Source organism: Pseudorca crassidens, chromosome 13, assembly GCF_039906515.1.
Source record: "Pseudorca crassidens isolate mPseCra1 chromosome 13, mPseCra1.hap1, whole genome shotgun sequence".
Lineage (NCBI taxonomy): Eukaryota > Metazoa > Chordata > Mammalia > Artiodactyla > Delphinidae > Pseudorca > Pseudorca crassidens.
Genome location: NC_090308.1, coordinates 20,848,845 through 20,868,178, shown reverse-complemented (window position 1 = coordinate 20,868,178; position 19,334 = coordinate 20,848,845). Strand labels below are relative to the sequence as shown.

Sequence of the window (19,334 nt, the reverse complement as noted above, 5' to 3'; positions counted from 1 at the left end):
GTCTTCTCACTTTGTTCTTTTCCAAGATTCTTTTGGCTATTCTGGTCCCCTTGCATTTTCGAATGAATTTTATAATCAGCTTGTCAATGTCTGCAAAAAATCCAGCTGAGACGTTGATAGGGATTGTGTTGAACTTGTAGATCAATTTGAATAATATTGCTCTCTTAACAATATGAAGTGTTTCAACCCGTAAATACAAGAAATGGAAATGTACAATGTCTTTCCATTTATTTAGATCTTCTTTGATTTTTTTCCACAATGTTTTTTAGTTTTCAGTGTATGTCTTGTTAAATTTATCAGTATTTTTATCATTTTTATGCTATTTTAAATGAAATTGCACTCATTTCATTTTCAGAATGTGGCTTGCTAGTGTATAGAATATAGAAAATTGATTTTTATATATTGATCTTGTACCCTGTAAATTTAGTGAACTCATTTTTTTAGTCCTAATAATTTTTCAGTGGATTCCTTGGTATTTCTGTATACAAGATCACATTATGTACAAGATTTATATACAAGGTCATGTGCAAACAGAGATACTTTTACTTCGTCTTTTCCATCTGAATGTCTTTTATTTCTTTTCCCTGTCTAGTTGCCTTCACTTATTATGCAGTATAATGTTAAAGAGAAGAGGCAAGAGTGAACATTCTTGTCTTGTTCCTGATCTAAGGAGGAAAGCAATCAGTCTTTCAGAATTAAATGTCATGTTAGCTGTGGTTTTTTCATAGATGCCCTTTATCAAAAAGTTCCCTTCTATTCTTAGTTTGTGAGCATCTTTATCATGCAACTGTTAGATTTTGTCCAAGCCTTTTTCTTTTTGCCCCTATTGAGATGATCATATGGTTTTTGTCCTTCATTGTATTAATTATGGCATATTACATTAATTTCAGATGTTAAACCAACCTTGCATTCCTGCGACAAAGATTACTTGGATATGATATATAATCTTTTTTATATGTTGCTGGTTTTGATTTCCTCGTATTTTATTGAGGATTAGATTTATTATTTCTAAGCACAGGCTAAACAGGTATGTCCGCAAATAGGGGGATTTCAGTACCCTCTGACCTCATTCCTTAGAGGGGTTGAGACTTCTGGCGTTCTCATTGCCAAGTACTGGGCATGACAGATTGGGTACAAAAAGTTTGTTGAGAATATGAATGAGTCAACAAATATTCTCAATGCAGTCTGACTACTTTAAGCTAATGATTATATGAATGCGAATTTTGTATTATTTTCATTCTTTTTAACTTCAAGAATTGCATGCTACGCTGGCTCTGTTGTCTGTCGGGTGGTATTTGAATCTAGTGACTATTTTTTTCAGTCTTCAGCCCCACCCCATGTTCACTGTGCCACAGAGCAGCTCTTGGCTGTTTTGCATGAGCCCTTGAGTTGAAAGGGCAGACAAAGCCACTCTTCTCATTTTTAGAAGACAAGGGAACAAGTGAATAAAGTATGCAGGATCACACCTAGGCCATGATAGAACCTATATCTGTCTGTGTTTCTGGGTTTCCATATTTTGGTCAGTGCCTTATTTCTGCCCTGCCCAGGATATTCATCCATTTCCTTGTAAAGCCAGTATTAAAAGAAATCGTAAAACAAAAACGGATAGTTCATTTTTCTTAATGCAAATAACATGCATATGATCAAAAGTCAAACTTTACAAGACAGTTCAGGATAAAAGTGAATTTTATTCCCTCCCAGACCCCTAGTCCCTCCCTTTTAAATTATAACGCAGCATGAACAGCTTTTTTTCATTACAGTCTTCACGTATGTGTCTTTATCAAAATACAAGCAAGACGTAATATGCTTGCTGCTCCCGAGTTTGAGTTTTTCATATGATGTAAACTTGAAAATATTTCATATTGATGTTTTTAATCTAGAAACAGTATTATAATATGTGGATATCTCATAATTTCCTTTAAAAGAACTCTATTGTGTTTTTATATTTTGTTTGTATTTTTATATTGTTTCTGGGTTCTTTTGTGTGTGTGCTATTATGAACAAAGCTGAAATGAACATCCTTATCTAAACATCTCACGCTACCTGTACCAGTAAAATCCTAGGGATGGAATTGCTGGGTCAAAAGATTTGTTTGTTTTATTTTGATAGACTTTGCCGAATTATCTCTAAGGACTGTATCAGTATATCTGCTCACTAGATGAGATTTCCTTTTTCTGCACTCTCTCACCACCACTGCATACTCTCTTAAAGCATATGGCCCTTTGTGAGAAATAGAAAGCACTCTCTCTGGGTGAGGCAGCCCGGCAGGCATATGGTTTAACAGGCAGTAGAGTAGCAGGAATTCTGTCCCAACTCACTCCTGTCGTCCAGTTGTCCTTGTGCAGTGAACACTCTGCAAAACTGTATAGGACCACAGTGTTGGGCATAATTAATTTTTAAAAATCCTTGTAAATCTATATGTAAAAAGTGATATCTCATTTTGATTATAAGTGAAATCGGGCATTTGTATTTCTTTTTCTCTGAATTGCCTATTTATAGTTTTTCCTTATTTTATGTTTTCTTTTTTCAAAGATTTGTATGTTAAGGAGATTAGCCTTATGTCTGTAATATACTGTGAATATTTTTCTGTGTTTTTCTTACCTCTTCTGTTTGTTTGATTTTTTTTAATATAAAAACTTTAAACTTTTATGGAGTCAAATCTATCCGTTTCTTTCTTACAAACTAGAATTATTAAAAACGTGTTTTCCTTTGCTGTTTTTCTCATATTTGACTATTTAATCTCTGTAATTTTTTCTGATTTAAAGTGAATGATTTAATGATATTAAATCCTTAAACTTCTGCATGGCAAAAAAATCAGCAGCATACTGAAAAAGGAAATCATAAAGTTGACAAAATATTTGCATTGCATATAGAAAACAATGATTAAATATCTCAATGTAGTAAGACCTTAAAAATCAGTGAGAAAAAGAAATCAATGAGAAATGGTAAAACTCAAATAGAAAAATGAGTCAAGAACATGAACAGGAATTTTTCAAAATATCTAATGGCCATAATGGTGAGCTCCCTATGGGTCAGGAATTATTCTAAGTGCTTTACTTGAATTAACTTTTTAATCCTCACAACATCCATATAGGGTAACTACCATTAATATCCACATTTTGCAGATGAGGAAACTGAAGCACAAGACTTAACTTGCCCACGTTGCTTAATCGAAGAAGAAATGCGAGTGACCATTTGGTGTAATGAGTAAAATTTAAGCAATTCAGTGAAAAAAAATGGATGCCATCGATCACCTATGAATTTAGTAAAGATTAAAAGGAATGATTTCCAGGAGATGATTGTCTTGTGGTAGTTTAAATCGGTACAACCTATCAGGAGAGCAGTTTGGTAATATATATTAAAAATCTTAAAATGTGCATATACTCAGACCCAGCATTTCCACTTCTAGAAGTATATTGTTAAGATAGTAATTATTTGCTCACCAGAGCAATGTTCATCAGAGCCAAAGTATTGGAAATAACCTAATAGTCAAACAACAAGAGAATTAATTGGGATATAGTCATGTAAGGATATAGTCATGTAATAAAACAGGCCATTTAAAAATGATATAGGGGCTTCCCTGATGGCGCAGTAGCTGAGAGTCCGCCTGCCGATGCAGGGGACGCGGGTTCGTGCCCCGGTCCGGGAAGATCCCACATGCCGCGGAGCGGCTGGGCCCGTGAGCCATGGCCGCTGAGCCTGAGCGTCCGGAGCCTGTGCTCTGCAACGGGAGAGGCCACAACAGTGAGAGGCCCGCGTACTGCAAAAAAAAAGATATAAAAATATTTTTGAAAAGCGATTTTCATAATAAACAGCATAAAAATATGAAATGGCAGTTTTCTGAAGTTACATGATTCTATTTTTAAAATACGTGCATAAAGAAAAATCTACATGAGCAGAGAAAGAGAGAGGAAATTCATTTCTGAAAAGATAGTGTGACAGTCATGGCTTTCCTCTGCTTTGGGCATGATCAAGGCCAGAGCTTCCCCCTGCAGCATCCACCTGGCCCTCCACTGGAATTAAAGCCATGAGCTGACCTGCAACTATATCAGGTTTTCTCTGGCTGTCATGGACTCTGACTCCGCTTTAAGTTCAATTGCCATTTTTCAACCAGTCCTATTCTTTTTCTTTGTGAATTCAATGGTGAAAGCAAAAATACAGCCCCTAAGATAGCTTTTTAGGTTTATTTTTTTTTCTTAGTCTGTTTGATCATAATGCAAATGTCAGTCACTTAGAGAAAGAAAAGGAGCAAAATTTTGAACCTCAACTACTTCTCTTTGTTCCATTGGTCATCAGTCTGGTCAGTGAGTAATATCCCAAATGTTTTTAGCTTAAATTTATTTTATCTTCAGCCATTTGAAAAAATAACAACCAATGGGCGAGTCAGACTTCATCCTTTGCTTACTTAATGCAGGAGGGAAGGAGATAAGAAACCTGGATTGTTGATCCTCTAATTAAGCCTCTTTAATTTGAATAGAGGAAAGGTTCCAACATGTTTTCCTGTTCTGGGGACTTTAGTGTGAGTCTCTATGCTTGGGAATAAAGATTCATATTTGGTGAAGACTCAACTTATGTAAAAGTGATATGGAGATAGAAATAGTCTTAGGAGAATAAACACTTCCTGGTTGCTCCATCCCCCATCCCCATCTGAAGCAGGGGAACCAAAACCAAAAACAACAGTTTTTGTTTCCCAGAAGGGAATGGGCAGATAACATTACATTAAAAAGTTGGGTCTAACCATTATCATTTATATTTGTAAACTACTCCTGTATTTTCATTTCAAGGGAGTGGATGTGTTCATTCATGTAAACCTTCTGTCAAATATAACATTGCAACCCTTAACACTAGGAAAATTTTGGTGTATTCCTGTAAATCCGCTCATTTTGTGAGGGGATAGTAAGGAGAACGAGTGGCACCTTCATCTAACAAACAGTTCCTGAACTGAAGTAATTAAGTGTCAGTTACCTGGGCTAAGCTTTGGGGAAGTTCCAAAGATAAATCACGCACCGGCCTTGCCCACAAAGGTCTGAGCCCAGGATACACTTAGTGAAGATGTGTGGAAATGGGGCTGGAAGAGAAGGGACCCCAGAGAACCCTGGGGACAAATCAGGGAGGCCGAACAGTACAGAAGGGGAACAAGAATTCAGGCCCTGAGATGGAGAGGGTTGGAAGGCAAGAGGTCAAGACACAGGGGGTGAGAACCACAGAAGGCTTTTTATCAAGTGAGAGATGATTAGAGCTTTGCTTTAAAGGGGTGAATCTGCCTGCTGCTTGCAGTACTGATTTTGTGGGGGAGACTGAGGAGGGAGCAAGAGGTAAGCTGCGGTAATCCAACAAGGTGCAACGAGCACCTGACCTGGGGGTGCCTGGAGAACTGCGAGTAGGGTGATGCCCAAGTTTGTATCTGCAACTCTGCTCTTTCCTTTGCTCCAGGCTCAGATAGGCAACTGCCTGTTTCCCAGATCTGCTTGACTCCTTAATGGGCATCCCACAGGTCGCAGGTCTAAACGGAAGGCTTAATTTTGCCCTCCAAACCGGTTCTTCCCTTGACTTTCTGCATTTCACCAGATGATACCTCTGACCACTCACTCATTCTAGCCAAAAATCTAGGATTCACCCTTGGGTTTTTCCCTTTCCTGTTCACATTGATCCATCAGTATGTCCTGCCCATTTTTCTTCCAAAATAAATCTGAACTCCATTCACTTTCTCTCTCTCTCTCCCTCTCTCTCTCTCTCTCCCTCCCTCCCTCCCTCCCTCCGTCCCTCTCTCTCTCCCTCTCTCTCTCCCTCTCTCTCTCCCTCTCTCTCTCCCTCTCTCTCCCTCTCTCTCTCCCCTGCTGCCATACACACCCTGGCCATCTATGCATGGACCACTGCAGTAGGTTCAAGCTGGTGTCCTGCTTCTGTTCTTAGCCTTCTGTAATTCATTTTCCACACAACAGCTAAAGTAATTTTTTAAAAACATAAATCATGTCACTTCCTTACACAAAACCTTCCCATGACTTTCCATTGCATTTAGAATGAAATCCAGACTTCACCTTGCTGTCCTCAAGGCCATACATGATTCTGTGTGACCCCTGATCTCCTCCCATCTCTCTGACTTCATCTCCACCACTTTGCCCCTCACCGTCACCCCCGACAGCTTCAATCACATTTCAGTCATCACACAAGCCTGGCTCACTCTTACCCGTGACCTTGACCGTTGCTGCTCCCTGTAATTCTAGGAAATCTGGGACACGCTCCTTCTGGCTCTTTCCAAAGCTGGTTCCTTGTGAAATGGAGCAGGACCCTGTGGTCTATGCCCACCATGTCCTCAGCTTGCCTTTTGTCTGTGGAAAAACTTTAGCCAAAGAGTCAGTTTCATCAGAGAAGTGAGAAAATGCAGAAGCAAAGGAAAACAGTCAAAGGAGACCAAATAATAATAGTTTAGTCATTAAGCATAGTCAAGGACCTTTAGCTCCTTCTCAAGGGCTATAGATAATATTCTGAGCCGTATCCTGTGAGCTGTGTTATAGATACTGAAACCCCCTCCAGGTGGAAGAAGTTAACTACATGATGACCGGACTGTAGCCATGACATAAGCTGCCACAATTCTGAGAACTGGCCTCAAAGAAATGGAAACAAACCGACCCTGGAACTGAAGATTAGCTGTACCTAAAACAATCAAGATGACACTGATCAGACCACTGCACAACCAATGTCAAGATGACGGTCAGAGCTGACTGTGCAGGTTCTGCATGGAGCCCCCTCCCTCCGTCTATAAAAGCTCTTGCCCCCTGGTTGTCAGAGGTGGGGACTCGGCCTTTGGACAGGCGTCCGCCCTCCCCCCGCACACAGTTGCCGGCATCCAAAATGAAGGAAACTTTCCTTTCCACCAACCCGGCCTCTTCACTGGCTGTTGAGTGGCGAGCAGCTGGACCCCACTTTCGGTTACACTTGCTTCAGCTCCCACATCCTCCTCTTCACAGGGACCTCTCCTACCCACCCCTCAGTCACACTTCTCTGCTCTGTCATTGCACTTATCCCTCAGATTATCTTGTTTGTTTGTTTGTTCCTTGTCTCCCTTTGCTAGGACCTGAGCTCCAAGAGCAAGGAACTTATCTGTCTTGTTCCCCAATGTGTCTTCTTATTCCTAGATGTATGCCTGACACAAAAACTGCTGAATAAATGAATAGCTGTGTTTGGCCAGGTTGTATATTAGCAGAGTGATAGGCACCCATCAGAAAGTTAAGGAGCATCCCAGAAATGTAGAACCTTTTAAACCGATTCTTTAGTATTTACCTCCAGTCTCTAAACAGTGTGCTTACATTGCTAATTATTGGTTATTCAGCTTGACACATTATTACTGACCTCACAGTATGGAAATTGAAGATACAGCTTCCTCTTTCACACCGCTTCTCACCCCTGCCCCCAGCGAAGTCATGCATTTCCCCTCCTCCGATGTTCTCATCTTCCCAACATTTTTCTATTGTGCCTTAGATTAGATCAGTATTCCTTATAACTGCGCAAAAGCTGCTGACAGCTAGGCCGTGAGGTAAACCGTACTTCCTTTTTCCTTCCTGCATAGCTTTTGCTTTCCCTATTCGTGTTTCGGCTTGCTGAGGTTCCTATATCCTCATCCCCAAACCTTTCCCCAGTTACATAGATCTCTTCTCAAATATGTCCAGACAATTTTGATATTCTTTCAAGTTCTTCTTTGAGAAATTTACCTGAGGTCTTTGCTCTATTCCAGTTTGGACGGCATTTCCTGTAAGCCTGCTGCCCAGCTGTTGCCCTGGGATCTCTCTTCACATCGTCCCAGGAATTCCTTCCACTTCTCTCTTATGTTGAATCTTAGATAGCTGGATCCATGTCTGATTTTTTTCTGCATCTATTTCCTTATTTTGGCAGAGCACACAGATAGCTTCTTGAGAAAAGCTCATGGGACATTTTTTTTTTTGAGGCCTTGTATAAATACCTTTCTTTCTGGCTTCCTACTTGGTTGATGGCTTGGTTGGGTCATAAGGTAGCAAAGCAAACTTGCTGTATATGCACAAACACGTACCGGCACTTATAATTCATCACAATTAACATTTTCCCTTTATGTAGAAGACTAGTTTTTTTAGAAGTTTAGCAAATAGCTTTTAATTAATTTCAGAAGACTTTCTTGGTTGATTGTCCCACAAGAACTCAACTTTGACCTGCTTTTGTTATGGTCTAAAAACATTCTATGAAAGTTTAAAAGTTTTGGGGAATTCCCTGGTGGCCCAGTGGTTAGGACTCTGCGCTTCCACTGCAGGGGGCACGGGTTCTATCCCTGGTCTGGGAACTAAGATCCCGCATGCTGTCCGGCATGGCCAAAAAAACAAAACAAAACAAAAAACAGTTTTATAGCTGAACAGACTAATTAAAATATGTTTACTATGATAATAATCTGCTACCATTTTTTAAAAGATTCATGTTTAAGGTCTGTATAGAATAACTGTATTTTTCCTGTATTTTGTGCATCTTACTGGTATTTTAAGGGTGTGTCATCCTTGTGGGATACTGGTCTGGATGGAAATCTGGGGTATTACAAGTGAAGGTTAGTATTCCACAGACTTGCCCAGTTGTGAGAATTACCTAGTGTGCTTGCTAAAAACACTCATTTCAGGGCTCCATATTCTAGACCAGAAAAATCAGAATCTTTTCGAGAAGGTTCTCAGAATCTGGGTTTTTAACAAGTGTTACAGAAGATTCTTGAGGTGAGAAACCTCCTCTAGAGATTAGCAGTATTTAAAAGGTGGCTTCAGATGAAAATTTCTCTTCTCCAACAATGTGTGTCTTCTCTCTCTTTTTTTTTTTTTTTTTTGTTTTTTGGGGTTATCCCTAGCTGTGTATCTTCTCTTGAAAAGAGGTAGAAATTACAGAATGTCCAGTTCAAAACACTAATGTTCTGTACCCAGCACCTTGATGGATTTGGTCATTAATATGTCCTGTTCACGAGCAAATATTCCCATTGCCAAGTACAATTTTGGCAAAATCTCATTGCCAGAAAATATTTTGCCCTTACGTACATTTTATTAATATTATAAGCTGCAAAATAATTCATTTCCCACAGTAGTCAGGTTTGAGCTAAATGTAGTTAACATTAGAAGGGGAAGAGGTTTCAGCAGGGCAATTACCCTTTAAGGCACAGAATTTCAACTCTGTTGCCTTTTCGGGAAGACCCCTGTGAACTTCATCAGAGGTAGCCGCATGCTAATTACTTCAAGAGGAACCAAAGTCAAAGAACAGGGTGTTGGATGAAAACAGGTATTTAATAATGAGTGTGAGGACCTGTAAGAAAGATTTGCGTAAAACATATTTCTAAAAAGGAGGCCGAGCCCTTTTCTGGTTCAGAAGTGTGGGCAGCAAATCCTGAGAACTCCAAAAGCAAGCAATCATTTACTTAAAAATTCTTTTCATATGTTCCTTTTTGGAAACGTGTGGCTTTTTATTTTTGCCTCTGTACTTCAGGGGTCTTTCCTTTCAGTGGTGGGCCCATTTGCAGTACCTTGCCCACTGTGAAGTATATTCCAGTAAGTTTTAATTGGGATCTCTTAAAAGCTTTTCCTAAAGAGTCTCTTAGCCTCTCCAAGGAAGGCCACCATTGTTTGCCTCAGGTGTTCTGAGGAAGACCTGCTGAGCTGGCCTTGGACCTTCCTTTTGTTTTGTTTTGTTTTTTTTTTGCGGTACGCGGACCTCTCACTGTTGTGGCCTCTCCCGTTGTGGAGCACAGGCTCCGGACGCGCAGGCTCAGCGGCCATGGCTCATGGGCCCAGCCGCTCCGCGGCATGTGGGATCCTCCCAGACCGGGGCACGAACCCGTGTCCCCTGCATCGGCAGGCGGACTGTCAACCACTGCGCCACCAGGGAAGTCCTGGACCTTCCTTCTAGAATAAAAATGTTTCTGACAACAACTGGGTAGCCTCATAGGACTGAGAGGGGCAACCTGATGGACAATTCAGGATTGCTGTTGCCAATTCCATCTATTTTAAAGGGATTTTTGTGTTTTTCAAAATTTCCTCTACATCTGTAAAGTTAACTTGTGCTGGCCTGCCAGGCTGTCTGCGGAGGAGCCGGCTGAGGATGGAAACTTGGAATAAGGCAGAACGAGTTAACGGAGCTCACGTCGAATGTTACTGCGGGCCCAACTGAGCTGAGCTTCATTTTCCTAACGTCTTCTAAAATGGAATTGTATACATATGTGTGCGACTGGTATTCTGTCTCTTGGAAAGTACTCGGCTGCCAGTTTTTGGAAAGAAAACATGAAAAGGATAAAATCAATCTTGAGATTTTAAAAAGAATCTAGAACTGTGCACTTTTAGAAAACTGACCCCCCTGAATCATCTAACCACAGAATGTCAGAACACGTTATATAGCTCATTCTTCAAATGGTGATGTTTTAATTTACGAAGCCATCATAAAGTCAGCAGAGCAGAAGCCTTTAGAGACGCTTTCTTTTCCCCTCTTTGCGGTGGAGAGAGGTAGAGGTGAGGTTGAAAGCCGTGTGACATTTTCACTGCCTTCGATGTATGAATACATAGCTTTACAGGCAATAATAAATGTCTCTATTAGTTTGCTAGGGCTACTGTAACAAATTATCACAGACTGAGTGGCTTAAGCAACCGAAATTTATTTTCTCACAGTTTCAGCGTCCAAGAACTTAGGACTTAGATGTCCAAAGGACTTCCCTGGTGGTCCACTGGTAGAGAATCCATCTTCCAATGCAGGGGACTCAGGTTCGGTCCCTGGTTGGGGAACTAAGATCCCACATGTCCCGGGCAACTAAGTCCGCGTGCTGCAACTACTGAGCTCGTGCACCTCAATGAGAGAGCCTGCATACTGCAAACTACACAGCCCACATGCACTGGAGCCCGCGTGCCACAATTAGAAAATAGAAAACCTGCATGCCACAGCTAGAGAGAAGCCTGCGCACCTCAATGAAAGGTCCCGTGTGCCGCAAGTGAGACCCGACACAGCCAAAAAAAAAAAAGGAACTTAGAAGTCCAAGATCAAGGTTTGTTTTCTTCTGAGGCCTCCGGGGCTTGTAGATGCCACCTTCTTCCTTCTTCCTGTGTCCTTGTACGGTCTTTCCTCTGTGAACTCACATGTCTATGTCCAAAATTATTTTCTTGTAAAGACACCAGTCATATTGGATGAGGGCCCACTCGTAGGACCTCATTTTACCTTAATTACCTCCTTAAGGGCCATATCCAATACAGTCATATTCTGAGATTCTTGGAATTGGCTTCAACATGTGAATTTGGGGAGACACAATTCAGGCTGTAACACTGTCCTTAAAACAAGTTTACAAACTGGGATCCATTCACAATGGCCCATAAGCACATCAGATCCATTGTTCTTTTCTCTGGGTTCTTCAGTTCCACTCCTTAACAGAGTACAGCCTCTTCTCTGCTCACTCCAACAATGCCACTTATTCAGTAGATACGACTTGAGTAAGAGGATGCACTGAAGGTGATTTTCAGCAATGGCAATCAACCTGTGTCACTAGGCAGTGCCACTCAAGAAGTGAAGCATAGACTGTAAAGCGTATATAGGGTGAAATTGGTAAATAGTCTATGGGAACATTATATTTCCACCATAATTGTGTAAGAAATAATTACCAGTATCTTGTGATAAGAACACCAACTTGATTTGAGTCATGCTGACAGAAAAAAAAGAGCTTATCAAGATTCTGATTCCAGTGTGGTCAGCAACTATATATGCGCTGCCTGACTGGTTTTATAATCTTCTTTGAGGTCCCTGGATGGGAGGCAGTCTATTTTGAGAAGTGTTTTGTTGTCACTCCATATATACTTTTTTTTTTCCTCGATTTGATTTTTCTTACTCTGTATGCTATCATTGTCTTAGATGTGTTTGATATCCAGCAGAGTGACATGTCTCCTCACAAAGAGCTGCTAAAATAAGAAGGAAAATGGATAGGGATGCTAAAGAAAGATAGTGTTTAAACACCTGTCAAAGTAAAACCAGAACAAGAATGTTCTCACCAGAAAATGTAGCAGCCCCATTGAGTCAGGTTGGTAATCCAAAGATGACTCGTGTGTGACTAAACACATTTGTGTTATATCCCATCACGTTGCAAAACACCCAGAAGGCTTTCGTTGATACCTTCCTATCTCTTATTAAATTTCACAGGACACTCTTCGCTGGGATGGACAGTTGGAGTGGACTGGCTCATTTTGTCACAAGTCATGAAGACAGTTCTTCAAAAGCACACTCACCTCCTTGAGGTTCAAAATTCCTTAATTTAAATGGAATAGGTCCCTCAAGACATTTAGGCACACAAGTAAGATTTGGGTGCATCTGAATCTAGCAATCCTAGATCCTCTCTGAAAAGGATTTAAAATTCTCTAGTAACCTCAGAAATTATTTCATTTTTTAAAGGCGTCTTCTGGACCAGGAGTTTCCTCGAAGTAAGTTAGACCTTGAGATGTCTGAGATAGAAAACATTGCCAGAAAAAGCTGCACATAGGACCCAGTTCTTTCGGGTCTTGATCTGGATTCAAATAGTGATGGGGTGGCAGTGGGGGCACGCAGGAACCCTTAGCCAAGCCTCCACACCCCTTAGTTGTGACTGTCACTTTCGTCTTTTAAGGCATTTTGCAGATTAGAATCTGAACACTCAATCTAAGGAAAGTTAAAAGTCACAGAACATTGGTGCCCTTCCAGGTGAGAACACTTCACTTGGACCAAGACCCTGATATTTCAGATGCAAAATTCAGTATCCTAAGGCTTAGAAAATGAAGTCTTTATTATAAAGTGGAAATAACGGGTCAGGTTTAATTAATAATTGCTTGTGGTCTTGCAATGCCAGTCCAACCTTATTTTTATTCTTGGAGACCTAATCCTAGGGGCGAAGAGAAAGGGCACGAGGTTCTGGTTAGACCTCAAAAAGGGAAGGGTGTAGAATAAACAGAGGCCTCCTTTGCAATGATTTCTTCTCCAGTTCAGTGGCTAATGAGTCCCAGTAAACAGGAGTCCTTCAGGACTTAGCTGTCTGTGTTGAACTTAAAGATGGCCTTAACTGCAAAGAATCTGAGGTTAAGAGTCACAAAACGGAACTGTTTTTCCTCTTTAGATTTTGACATTAGTCATATTTGGAAAAGGAGTAAAATGTAGTTTCCTATGCTTGGCAGCTATAGCAAAAAGAAAAAAAACCCAAAAAACAAAACTAAACTAAAAGGAACAAAAACTTGTAGCCCAACTGGATGTAGACAGTTCCATAACTGGATTTTCAACATGAATCACTGAGTATTTTATTAACCAAGTAAGCAAGCAGTCTTTTGAATAAAATAGGTTTTTGTTAAAGTAATTTTTTATTTTCTGCAGGTTTAAGTGTAAAAACAAATTGTACAACTTCCCAGCGGGTGGGAAATAGAGCTGGGTCCGGTTCTAGCTACTCCCTTCCATTCTTGTAGGTGATGTTGACCTTCTTGCTTTGTGCCTTTCCCTTAGTCCAGGGCATTTCTGCTAGAGAATAACGGGGCTGTCCCTTGAGCGCTCGTTGGTCTCAGCAGCTCCCAGCAATTGTCTTGAGAACAGTGGAGAACAAGGGTAGGTCTATGTAGGAGTCTGTTTGCGGGGGCTGGGGGGGTGTTTTGTTTTCCTGGAGCCCTCTGGAAGACCAGGAAAATAGCTTTCAAAGAAATTTCATTGCCCCCATGGCTACATATCAGAAATACTCCAATTCTATCATTTATTCGCCTCCAAACCTTTTAAGAGCCCCTTTTCCACTTGCTCCACTTGCTTGAGTGGGAACTAGGAGAAGTGGGAGGCATTGACCTCTCTTGAATATTGATGAGGCAGGATGACCCTTCACATATATTATCTCTGTTACCCGGGCAACAACCCGAATGGTAATTGTGTTATCCCATTCTACGGATGAGGCAGAGACTCTGAAAGTTTCAAGGACTTGCCCAAGGTTACCAGCTAGGATGTGGAGGAAGAGCTTATTCAAGTCTTTCTGGCCCCAAAGCCCATGTTTTTCCTCTACAGTACTCACAGGTTTGCGTTTATACTTAAATGACTAATTATTTCTTTTTTAAAAAAATTTATTTTATTTTATTTTTGGCTGTGTTGGGTCTTCGTTGCTGTGTGCGGGCTTTCTCTAGTTGCGGCGAGCAGGGGCTACTCTTCGTTGTGGTGTGCGGGCTTCTCATTGCGGTGGCTTCTCTTGTTGCGGAGCATGGGCTCTAGGCACGCGGGATTCAGTAGTTGTGGCTCGTGGGCTCTAGAGCACAGGCTCAGTAGTTGTGGCGCACGGGCTTAGCTGCTCCACAGCATGTGGGATCTTCCCGGGCCAGGGCTCTAACCCATGTCCCCTGAACTGGCAGGCGGATTCTTAACCACAGCGTCACCAGGGAAGCCCCTAATTATTTCTTTTTTAAAAAGCGTGTACAGAGTGTTACCAGGGTGCCAAATAAACTAAAGAATTTAACAAAACAAAACATTTTCTTCTTTGGAAGTTTTCATATAGAGCAACGTAAGTGTCAGTCATTTCTCCATTTGTATTTTCCCCCCTTAAGATACTGGTATAACAGGAGATAATTTGATTCTCAATTGAAAGTAGAGATAGGAGAGGTGATGTTTTCTGTTTGGATTGGAACAAAAACTTGCTGGTTGCAGTCTTCGAGAATGATTCCCAGTAACCGGACACGTTACATTATGTAGTCCGATATTTGCCGTCACGACCCTGGGCTGCTATGCAAAGGGCCTTGTAATTCTCCCAGTTTCTGATGTAGTTAGTGAATCAGAAGTCTGAAGTAGCAACACAGAGCTCAGTATCCCTAATATTGTTATGACAGAATTTGGTTGCGGGTTAAAAATATGGTTTTCTAGATGGTTTCCTAGTTTTCTGAGAGATTCAAATTCTCATGTGCAATGCCTGAAAAGAATGGAAAAAAGAAAAACAATTGGGATTTAGTTCCAGTTTAGTTAGATAGCTTACCTTTCCTAGTTTCTTTACCATGAAAGTGAGTTGCCTCTCTGACTTCCCCTATTAGGACTGAAGACAAATCTGACATGCCTGATGTGCTCAGTGTTCAGAGAAGGGGCGATGTCAGCGTGGTGTGTGTGGATAGGTAGCTTCTTTAAAAATAAAAAAAATCTCACCACTGTGTGAAAAGAGAAAGTTCCTGAAAGATAATTTCACATCGGAATGATTCCAGCTGTTCTTTTCAGTGATTTGTCTTTGATGGTTGTCTTTTAAAATGAGTTAAAATTACATAGTAAGCAGCAGTTGTTTGTTCACCTGAAAAGTTTGTCAACAATGTGTGTACCATTCTTCTGACGGTTAATCATCCTTCCTGCTGGCTTTGATGTTTTCTCAATTTCAAACTTTAGTGTCTGTTATATTATCTTGCAAAATATTTGGAATTCTACAGGAAGGCACTGTTGGAAACAATTTCCTCTGTGTGAAAAATCTAAAGACCTGCTAAAATAAATCATGGCCTAGATAGGCCAGGCCTTGTAAATTATTGCCAAACACTTGTCCGTGACTTAGTTATTCATTCTGTAAATATTTATTAAGTACCTTCTGTGGCTTATGCACAGGGTGGGGGGCACCACCAGTAATAAAGCCCCTTTGGTCCCTATCCTCATGGGACTGCTGACATAGCAGGGAGGACCATCCCCTTTTCTTCATACACTTACTCCTTGAAGAGGCAAGTTTTTTCCCCCTACTCACTTAATAAGAATCACAATTAAAAATAATTTTATGGCTTCTGGAAAAGTCAGTGAGTTGCAACTAGCTACTTCTGAATCTCAGTTATGGGCTTTTTTTCATCATTCTAGTACACTTTCAACATTCCTTCAGGCCAGTATTGAAAATCTTAATAAAAATTATATCAGAAAAGAACTTTGGAATCAGCTGGTTGGCTTGATGGGGCCCTAATTGGATTCAGAGGCGTTCCGTGTGGTGTTATACCCAAGTCTTGCTGGTACAACTCGTTCTCTGGAACGCTTGCTTGACACACATGTCATTTTCAAGAAAGAAACCAAAATAAAACATTTTGTTAAGTGGGACATGTTTAGTGACTATATTGGAGGGAAAAAAATTAAAGTTAATCCTAAAGGCATCATTACTGTAAAATTATTTTTTTTAAAAACCACTAATAGAATTCTGCCTCTCTCTCTGTCTCTCTCTGTCTCTCTGTCTCTCTGTCTCTCTCTCTCTCTCTCTCTCTCTCTCTCTCTCTCTCTCTCTCTCTCTCTCTCATCTCCATCTCTAGAGAATTAGGTATACAAACTAAGGAATGTTCATCCTTTGCTTTTCAGTGACTTTTAAATAGTTTCCAGCTTAATTGAGACAGGATGTTTCTACCTTTTAAGCAATGTTATGAAACTGGACTAAATCTCTGTAACGCACAAACAGTTTTATCCTGAAATTTAACTCAGAACTTGGAGACCATTTCATGCTATGCCTGCAGCCTCCGCATCGCCTGTGCGCTCGGTACCTGCCATTTTTCTACATTGGAATGGATGGTCGCCAGGATAATGTCAGCCCCCATCATAGACCATAAGTCTCCTTAAGGGCAGAGATCCATTGCATTTTTGCTCACTGTCATAGCGCCAGTGCATTACCTTGTCTATAATAGTTACTCAAGAAATTAATTATGGATGGATGACTCCATTCCACAGGAAGCAGAGTTTCCCACATCCTCATCTTTCGGTGGACTTCTCCTTCCTCCTCTTTCTCATTGTGTCTGAAACCTGCCTCTCCTTGGCAGCTCTCCCCTGTCGGAAGAGGCTCAGTTTTCCTTCACCCCTTGCTGTTGACCTTCGATCCACTCCCGATCACCATTCCTGCCTGTTTTGCTTCCAGTATTGTATGGATTCTTATTTGAAATACGTGCCACCCTGCTGAGTTTCTCTTACCATCTCTTTGCCGCTGTCGTTTCCTGATTTCCTGGTCACTTCCTCATATGCACCACATTAGGTTCAGGCTCTGCTGCTCCACCCAAGCCTGCGGTTATCCTGAGGGCATTCAGTTCCCACAGGCTAGTCCGTTCTCTCTTGGATCTTCACTTTCTCCCTCCCTCCAGGCTCTTTCATCTCAGCCCATAAACGTGCTTGAGCATCTCCCCACACCTCGTGAACGTAAAACAAATCAACTAAACTTCTCCCTTTACCTGCTGATTCCTAGTACGAAAGAAGTCCCAGGTTCTTGGAATTTAACAGAACATTTTCTTACTGCTCTGGAAGTTTTCTTACAGAGCAACATAAATGTCAAGCATTTCTCCATGTGTGTTTTCCCCCCTTAGGATACCGGTATAACAGGAGATATATGATTCTCAGTTGAAAGTAGAGATAGGAGAGGTGATGTTCTCTGTTTGGATTGGAACAAAAACTTGCTGGTTGCCAGTCTTCGAGAATGATTCCTGGTAACTGGGCATGTTACATTATGTAGTCAGATATTTGCCGTCACGACCCTGGGCTGCTATGCAAAGGGCCTTGTAATTCTCCCAGTTTCTGATTTAGTGAATCAGAAGTCTAAAGTAGCAACACAGAGCTCAGTATCCCTAATATTGTTATGACAGAATTTGGTTTCAGGTTAAAAATATGGTTTTATGGTTTTCTAGATGGCTTCCTAGTATTCTGAGAGATTCAGATTCTCATGTGTAATGCTTGAAAAGAATGGATAAAGCAAAAACAATTGGGATTTAGTTCCAATTTACTTAGATGATTTACCTTTCCGAGTAAAGGCTACTACCTCAATGTAATCAACCTCTAAGAGGTAAACTTAACTGCGCTTTGGTTTGAAAGACCACCCCAAATAACTTCTTTAACTTCAACTCTGATTTCTTGCTAATGTGCCGGTACTGTATTTCTGATTGTCTGCTGACATCTTCCCCTGAATGTTCGTAGCGCCTGAGCTCAAGCCATAGATCTTGTCTCCAAGTCTCCATCTCCTCTTTGTATCCCACCACGTCCTCGGAGAGGTTCTGGCCATGAGTCGCCTGTGCCTTCTCCAGGCAGCTTCTCAGCCTCCTTACTTCCTCCTCAGTATCTCTTGCAGCCATTCATCATTTTCAGTCCATTTTCTCTCTTCCTGTCCAAGTTCAGATGGCTGGTGGCTGGGTTGTTACAGTCACCTCTTAACTGAATGACAGGGATATAAACCTGAGTGCCTTGGGGACTCTGTATGACTAATTGACATAAATTCTACCAGCTTTCTGCCTTCCATTGTATGAGCCTATGGCTTGTATCTCCTAGTGTCCTGAGTTCCATTGTATAAGGTTTCATTTCTGCCTTGGGGGGATAGTCCAGAGTTTTACATGTGGCCCCCAGGCTCTTCACAGAACTCGGTGTGACTGCCAGGGGACTGCAAAGAGAGTTAGTCATGTTATATGTAGACTCTCATGAATCTTTTGACCCAAAGATATTGGTCCAGATTTAATGTGTTATTTTAATAATACTTCTGTTACATTCATTCTCTATGGGAAATTTTTCGTAATTTTGTTGGGGGCAGAATGTAACCACTCACTTCAAAATCGTGAAATTCCATTAGATTTTTAAAAATTTTTTTACTGACTTTAGCATATATTTTATTTATTTATTTTTTGGCCGTACCACGCAACATGTGAGATCTTAGTACCCGGACCAGGGATCGAACCCGCTCCCCCTGCAGTGGAAGCGCCGAGTCTTAACCACTGGACCACCAGGGAAGTCTGCCAGCTTCTCTCCTAAAGTTTCCTCCCCATGTACACGCTCAGCATGAACTGAGTGGTCACCATCTTCACATAGAGGTGACATTTCTCTCTCACTTGGTAATTTGTCCACTGGAGACGTGTCAACTTTTTCTTCCTTTCCACAAGCACAGCACACCCTCCATACACCATGACCTGCTCCCCACCCCAGACTCTGAGGGTTGTTGGCTCAGGAAGGGAAGGAAGGTAGGAAGTTGGTTTGTTCCTTTCTTATTTCTCTGTAGCACACTTCTTTCTATTCCTAAACACAGCCATCATATCTCTTCCTAGAACACTTTGCTTATAGCAATAACAGTGATATATGAAACTTAAAATGCTTTTGTTTATATTAAAATTGATTTTCCATTTGCAAAGTGACCCTTTTCCTATTCAATCAGAGTTTCTTCAAACCCTAAATACAAGTGACAGTATTTAATCTGTTAAATATCCTGTAGCAAGTCTAGGGGATATTGTTCATGTCAGTGCACCAGGATGTCATACAGCTGCACAAACATGCTCCTTCTGCAGGTCTATCGTCCACAAGTTTAAACTCTGAAATTCTGTCAGTGTTTGCAAGACAGATGGAAGTCTTTAGTAGCTTTTCCCTTTGGGGGTTTAAAAATA

General features: G+C 41.0%; 1 protein-coding gene across 8 annotated transcripts in view; it reads left to right on the top strand.

Moving 5' to 3' along the window:
- PHACTR2 (phosphatase and actin regulator 2) overlaps positions 1-19,334 on the top strand; it is a 188,550-nt gene that overhangs the window by 61,313 nt on the left and 107,903 nt on the right. The gene's annotated exons all lie outside the window — the stretch shown is intronic.